This window comes from Trachurus trachurus (genome assembly GCF_905171665.1).
Source record: "Trachurus trachurus genome assembly, chromosome: 24".
Lineage (NCBI taxonomy): Eukaryota > Metazoa > Chordata > Actinopteri > Carangiformes > Carangidae > Trachurus > Trachurus trachurus.
In genome coordinates, this window is record NC_139910.1 from 21501273 (window position 1) to 21509445 (window position 8173).

The 8173-nt window shown below is 42.2% G+C and overlaps 1 long non-coding RNA gene across 1 annotated transcript; it reads right to left on the minus strand.

The window, feature by feature from the left end:
* Window positions 1-218: 218 nt before the first annotated feature.
* Window positions 219-3870, minus strand: LOC311007321. Its single transcript, XR_014596414.1, has 3 exons — window positions 3545-3870; window positions 2121-2308; window positions 219-347 (listed from the first exon to the last, which is right to left on the minus strand). It is a non-coding gene; the product is annotated as an uncharacterized lncRNA (long non-coding RNA).
* Between the last annotated feature and the right edge of the window lie 4303 nt (window positions 3871-8173).

An 8173-nucleotide genomic window follows, 5' to 3' on the forward strand; every position in this document is an offset into this window, starting at 1 on the left:
ACTGAATGTCCCCCCACCACCACCGTGATGGTGTTGACAGGCCTGACAAGGTTTCTGTCTTCAAAACTGTTTGACTCCTTGACAAAGGTGTGTGGCTGAAACGCATAGGAGTCTTTTAAAGGTTAACATGACCAAGCCATAGCAATAAAGGCTTTATAACTGTCCACAGAGAGTGCCTTGGATATTTCTTCTTTTTCTACAAGGTTTTTCTCTTGTTGGGGAAGGGTGCGTGTCCAGTCAGGTGTGTTAATGCTACCCAAAGCTCCGCCTCCTCAGGTGCGTACTTCCGGGTCTCCGCCTGCGGAGGGCGCTTCTGTCCTGTGGAACCCTCCACAGATCTGCTTCAACTGGGGGAGACAGAAACGACACAGGATGACTGACCATGTAGGCTATAAGGTCAGAGTATAAACTAGCTGAACCGCTATAACCAGTGTTGGGTACGTTTAAAAAAAAAGTAATTAGTTATAGTTACATTATAAAGGTAACCCATTAAGTTACCAGGAAAATCTATTAGTAGCTCCGGTAGTAATTTTGTAACATCCTTATTCCCATCACTGATAACATAAAATGATAATTGTTAATAATACTATCAATTGTACAATAGAGTTGTACAAAATGTGTCATGCATTAAATAACCAACAACGATACAGAACATCCTAGGGCTCTGTTGTGTGTGCGCGTGCGCAACGAGAGCACCTGACCCGTCCTCTCCAGATAGTGACGTAGGCCTAAATGAGTCAGGTAATGAAATGTTTCAGTTCTGTGCGGTCGGTGTTGATGAAAAATAATATTTCCGCTTTCAAAGTTACACAGAAACGAAACGTAAGTCTGCTACTTTATTTAGCTAACGTTAACATACATTGCCCAGCAGACTTTGCTAGCTTTCTCAAGTTAGCGTTAGCTCAGCGCAAAGCTAACGTTACTAACTGTTAGTAGCTCACCTGAGAGCACAACAAAAATGATCAATAAACTAAATTACAGAGGTTGTTTTTTGTTTTTGTTTTTTTTGAAAGATTTATGTCAATATGAGTTTGTTTATTTTTGTGCCCGGAAATGTTCATGTTGTTTATGTTTATGTTTACGTTTTATCTGAAATTTGTAACCATGGCTGTTAATGTGTTCCTAGCTGCAGCGTTGCCAGGGTGACGGCTGGACGACCCCCCACAGGAAAGGGACCTCCATCATGAGTGAGTTTCTACCATGGTTTCTACTATACAGTCTATGGTTTCTACTTCCTCAGCACCTGTCTGCTCGTTATGACTAGTGTTTGTCATGAAGAACACACTCAGTCAACACAAGGCTCAAATAGAAACAAGTTTTTTTTTTTTTCATTAGGCCTAATATAAATTAGCTGCAGCTGATTATGACTGGCCTCAGAGGAGCTCACCGAAACACATTGTGAGTGTTTGTATTTTATGTAAAAGTCAAAAAACACTTGTTACCAGAGCATGTGAACACACAGATGATAAAAAGCCATATTTCCAGGTTTCTCACTCAGTACCTTGGACCAGTCGCCCTCTCACATACACACTGTATCTGTCGCACATTAAAAGATAAACACTTCAAAGAAACCAGGCCAGTACAATAATACTCTCAGTGATCATAAGCTTCAAAGTAAAATTTGGTTTTATTCCTAAATTGCCATTATGTAACCAAGTTCTAAGGTCTTTAATCTATTTTGTATATTTTTTTGTTATTCAGAGCTCAGACTGTCTTTGTACCTGGAAGAGACATGAGCTGTTTTTAGTCGGAGGCCAATCTGAATATGAGACTTCGATAAGACACAGTTGGTTGCCGGCAACGTACGTGTGTGTGTGTATGTCTTGCAGATGCAACTTTTTATTTACGGCGTTAAATGAGAACATTTGCCCAATATAGACAAAATGGTGTGTACTGGTGGCCATAGCAACTGAAACCATGAAGTGAAGTCTCCTTGTTGGAGCACATTTTACCCAGAAACCCTCACAGTGCGGAGATATGTGTATGTATTTATAGTATGTGTGGCCCAGGAGAAAGACTCCTCCTCACAATTTCCATTTAGCGACACAGCAGCATCGCAAATGTAACATAGTAAGTGGTTTGAACATGGGAGAGACATGAAAAGTTAATAATGTGCCGACCCTGTCGGAGTTTCCAGCTGAGGTAGATGATCAGCTGCAGCAGCAGCAGACTGACTGACAGGAAGAGCAGCAGGCCGACCAGCAGCAGAGGAAGACAACTGTCTGTCTGTTTGTCTGACTGCAGGATGGTTTGTCTGAGGAGCAGGGCCACGTCAGCCCAGGGGCCACTCAGCACCTCCATCCTGCTTCTGCAGAGAGAGGGAAACCAGAGAATAAGATACCTGACACATGATCAGGTAACATGTCTCTAAGCATTGATTTGACCATTTCTTGGTCAAAGGTATTGACAGGCTTTGTTGAGATTGAGCTTTTTAGGTCTATATGATAATGTTTCAAGAGTATTGTATTGACTATACCGGTATGTTAAATGTGAGACATTTTTAGAACGTTAATCATTGGGAAGATGCTTTTACCCAAGTAACAGTGTAACAGTCAGCAGTAGAGGTGGCTAAGTAGAAAAATGTGTAAAAGCGTCTGATAATAACTCAGAAATATGAACAGTCTCAGGTCACTATTTCTTTCAAAACAACCAGTTCTTGGCTCAGATTCCAAGGTGACTCTGTTGTACTGTAGCTCGTATTTTACAATTGAGCTCAGTCTTGTTCGCATTTTCAACTTCAGTGATTTGAATGGAAAATGGTTTGATTACAGTAGACTGGTTGTAGTATCATGTAGTAGTATTTTTCCTGTCTTATTGGCCATTCAACGGGCTTTACAACATGAAACCACTACTACCAATTCACACACATTGAAACAGCACTTTACTGAGTGTACACATAAACAACATTTCCATATTGGCAGCAGTGTGGATCTCAGTATCTTGTCCAAGGAAATGCAGACTGACACTTAAATCCCTTTTATCTTTTTTCCATCTAATACTACTTCAGCTGTGTCTTCATACACTGATGTTCCTGACTTTGAATAAAAGCATCTGTCAAGTAACTACGGTAAATGTAACGGAAGTTCAAGTCAGCAGCACAGTTTTTCTAGTTTATTTTATCAGGCTTTCAAATTGTCACCTCCATGATACTTCTTCTGTCTAATGATGTGAACCATCCAGGGGCAGTGTGTGTCACTCCATGAAATGTATTGTGACTTAGATTTTGAGGAAAGATGGTGATCGTTATATTCAGTCCCATCATACAGGTGCAATTCAAACAGAGCCAAAAGACACACACATGTAACTCAAGTGTGTTTTTTTAGTGTTGAAGTCATTTCCACACATGAAATTGAAGCTTTTGCGTGCATGTTCCCTCCTGCTAAATTATAAACGCTACAAATTATTTTACACAAACCACAAGAACTAAAGGTAGAGAGAATAATATAATTGTCAAAAAGCACAAAGTGTAATAACATCCAGCACCTAGTGCAGCCCTGAGCAGTTATCAGATATACAAAAACATATTGCATACATATCTACTTACAGTTTTCAGGCTGCTTCAAATGCAGATTTGAATGAACGTAGGTGGAGATGAATGTCCACAGAAACACTCAGAGTGAGTTACTCCATAGTTGTCCTGTTGTTCTTCCTGGTGATAAATTCCCTCTAGTAGCATTTAAGTGGAGGTCAAAGGTGAACCTATGGGGATGGCAGTCTCATAACTTAAAGTCCTCGAAGGAACTTTAATAATTCTCAGTGTCACACAATGAAACAATCCAGGGATAATAATTCCTTAGAGAGAAAAGATTGTGGCTTCAGTCCAGAGGAAACGGCTGTGATTCTCCTCATGTCTCTAATGTCATGTCTGTGTCTGTGGGTTTGTCTCTGGCTCTCACTCTGATCGGAGCACGATGTGAACTTTGTTCTGTTCCAACAGTCAAACCTTGTGATTACTAAGAAGATTAGCAATACTGTGTGTGATCTGTGTGTGTGTGTGTGTGTGTGTGTGTGTGTGTGTGTGTGTGTGTGTGTGTGTGTGTGTGTGTGTGTGTGTGTGTGTGTGTGTGTGTGTGTGTGTGTGTGTGTGTGTGTGTGTGTGTGTGTGTGTGTGTGTGTGTGTGTGTGTGTGTGTGTGTGTGTGTGTGAGAGAGTGTGATACAGTGATACAGAGATAGGGTGTGTGAGGTTACTACAGGTTTGTGGTCCTCAAAACATGTAAATAGGGACAAAGTGGTCATTTTTGTTGTGTGTGTGTGTGTTTTGTTTGTGATTGTTGAACCTTAGACCTGTGTGCTCACTGTGTCATTAAACACACACATTTATTGATTGTGTGCTGCTACTGTTGTATCTCTCTCCGTCTCTGCCTCTTGTGTGTTAATCATCACTAACACACACTGACACCTTTCTGATCAGTGGCAGCATTGATTAGATCAGGTAGTTGATAGCATTAACCTTGACTCACTGCGTAGTAGTGACCAATACAGTCACAGTATTAAAGAGTTAGGACACAGAGCTTTTTAATTGAAAATAAAAGCTGTGGGTCAGCATGGTGGTGCAGTGGATGGGAATAACGTGGCATTATAAAATAACGGTGTTATAAACGTCACATTTTTCAGTAATGAGTAATCAAAGAAGTTACTGTTTCCACCGTTCTAACGCCGTTACCGTTACAGACAATAAAATGCGCCGTTCCTCGCTGTTACTTGACTCAAGAAGTTCCGTCAGGTGTACGTTCCGTAGCCTACACATTTTTGTCAGTCCATAAACTAGTTGGAAAGACGTTTATCTGGTAAGTAAGTTGGTTAGTTCCAGATAAACAGGACGGTAGGGGCAGCAGTCCATGTAATTTGACATTTGAGCATTTTATAAAAAGAGTAACGCAATAGTTACTTCTCCTGGTAATTAGTTCCTTTAAAATGTAGTAATTAAGTTGCTAACTCAGTTACTTTTGGGGGAAAGTAACTAATAACTATAACTAATTACTTTTGCCCAACACTGTGTGTGTGTTCATTGTTTATCTCTTTATGTCGGCACTGCAGGGTGTACAGTATGTCATATGTCAGCTGATTGGCTCCAGCAACCCTGCGTGGATAAACAGTGTATAGATGATGGATGGATGAAAAGGTTGATATGAGAACCAGAGGATTTAAGTTTGTCCTGACCAAGACAATGAGCTGAGAGTTGCTGCGAGCTGAGAGACTCTGTTGATGACTATGAGTCACCCTTTGCTACATAGCTAATGTTTCTTTAACGGCTGTTTATTGAACAGTCACTCCAAGAGCTTCAGACATTGTTGTGTTTATAACATAAGAGATTAGAGGACATTGTTAGAAGGACTACCTTTTCAGGGCAACAGGGACATTACAGGGAGAGAGGCTTTTGGGAAATGATGACATGGTTTAACACCCGGGGTCAGGGGTAGCAGGCTAATTATGTAACTTCAGTAAAATAAAATAAAAAGTGACAGAAATCGAAGTAGCAGAGCCAGGATGGCAGCTCTTAGTGAATAAAGAACTGTGGTGTGATGCGTTTACTGGTAGGTAAACACTACATGTAATCCTGATGATTTTACAGATTGAACAAAAGATTTTTTTTAATTGCCACTTTGCATTGCATTTCTACTTTGCATTCTTCTTTGAAAGACTGAATTGTCATATCACATGGTCTAAGAAGACTTGTCCATGTTACTGTCCACATTAATGTTAAAGGAGACATATTCTGCCCCTTTTCCACAAATAAAATAGTTCCCAGGTGTCTTAAAGAAATGACTGTGACATGCGTCTGTGAAAATACGACATAGCGCTGCAGCTGAGCAATTAGCGCGATTATTTACCGTGCGCCCGTGTCTGTAGGCTATAACAGTGTCTATGTGCAGGCAGAGATGAGAGGTTTTTTTGTTGTTTTTTTAATAATCATGCTAGCCTTTCACCATCTCTCAGCCTCTCAACCTGCCGCCTCTCTCGCGTGCGGGCGCACCGCACCTAGACACACGTGGAGAAGAAAAAAAAATGTCTGTGTCCCGTTAATTAAAGCAGAAGTGAGTGATATATTTGTGTTAATATAAGTCTTAAATAGTTATATCTTCCGACAGCAATCACTTACATAGAGTGTTTGGTCTGAAACACGGGTCTCTCAGTCCCTCTGCTCTGCTCTGAGCCGAAGAGAAAACATTTATCGTATCCTACAGTTTTTATCCAATGAGGAGAGAGAACGGCATGCAGGGCTGTGTGTGCAGCCAAGGAACGCCGTGAATGTGGTGACGTAGCGACGAGGACTGTTATGGTGCGTTCAAGGAAACTCGTATTTTTCCAACCGTGAAGTGGTACCAGTTCGATCTGGTACGAGTTCACCGGTCGGAAGTTACGAGTGGCCGTTATAGTGACTTTCACCGGTAAAACAGGTCGGAAAAACACGAGTGGGTTGCCTGGAACGCTACAAAGTCGTAAGTTGTGACTTGAAGCTGTAATTTACGATTTCAAAAGCCTGCCTGGAACGCAGCATTAGCGAAAACGACCGGATCACTCACTTCTGCTTTAACTCATTGAGTGCCGCGCTCCTTTCCAAAGTTTTAGTCAAGTGTACCGGCAATTTAGACCATTTTTTACTTTTTATGTAGAGCCATAGTGTATTCTATATTATTGCCACCAACACATACTGTAGCTCAATTGAAAGGTTTAACTTTATGCTTCAAATGACCACAAACCGTTTGTTTCTACGTGCCTCCGTTCCTGAGAAAAGTCAAGCTAAACATGGCTGGGTTTCACCAAAATCCCTCCTTTTTTTCTAGAAAAGGAGATAGAGCGTCTTTTATGAAAGGTGCTCTGTTTGTGCCTGTCGCTCTTCTGACACTCGCATTTCTGGATCAAAGGGCTCGTATAAGATAAATATATACAACAATTGTTGTTCTATTCACAAAACCACCATCGGGGGCGGGGGGGGCGGCACTAAACAACAATAACACAGACGCAACGTGCCGTGTCACAGCCTCTCGCCGCGGAACGTGAGGGTCTGTCGGCCCCAGCGGCTCAGAAACACCGGCCCCGCCGGTGGTCGCGGTCCGTCTGTGGTACGGGTCGGTGCCGGCGGTCTGCTTTGACCCAGAGACCATCACATTTTACCGCGGGAGGGCTTTGGGGAGGACACGGTGTTGCTCCAGATGAAGACCGGGCGGGACAGTGGGCTGAGAGCTTCCTGTTTCTGCTCCGAGCAGCTGGAGCAGCTGGAGCAGCAGCGCAGGTGAGAGCAGAGCAGCTGCTGCATCCACATGCAGAAGCTGAGTTATGATAAAAACTTCCACATCATGAGCTGTCATGTGACTTTGATCGTCATCTATTTCAGTTCTCCTCGTCGTAGAGTCCCCAAATTTACACATAAGGTGTGTTCAAGTGTCTATTTTCATAATTAAAAAAAAAAGCAAAAAACGAAAAAATCTCGTTTTTGGCACTCAACGCATGGGAACGAAAAACGAGAAATTACGTGGTTGGCACTCAATGAGTTAATGGGAAACACTGCAAATGAACCGCTGCTTGCCCCACCCCATTATGCAAATTCAAAAACTAGTTACATCATTGTCAGACACCTAAGGGAGCAGCTCATAAAACCACATGGATTTCATCCTAGGGAGCCTGAAAACTACAGATTTTTTTGGGCAATTTGCACATGTCAGGGGCCAGAAGACAAGACAAACACCTAAATATATGTTAAAGAGCCTTCGAAAAGTGATATTTCCATAATATGTCCCCTTTAATCTCTGCATGCAGCTACCAGTGTGTGTAACCTGGCTCAGTAGCTGCTGTTCATACCACACTGCTTGATCCTAACAGAGTAATATTTAACCTAAAGCAGGTCTGTTTGTTCTGAGCTCCCCCGTCGACCACCTTCAGCTCAGGAGTATCAGGGGATTGTGTTGTGTACTTGCAGCCAACACGTTTGTTCTCACTTGGCAGAGCTGGAGGCTTGTGTGTGTCATCTCAGCATCAGTCCTCAGTCAGACTCATTCACACTCACCACTGGTCTGGTCCGTCCTCACGGGAGAAGAAACAGGCTTTAGGTGATAGAATCATGGGCGTAATTAGGCTCAGGCTTCTGAGAAGTGTGGGCTAATTGAGTGATGCTGTCATCAAGATCAATACAATTGATTAGCTTTGTTGTTTCTCTGATTGATCATGAGAAT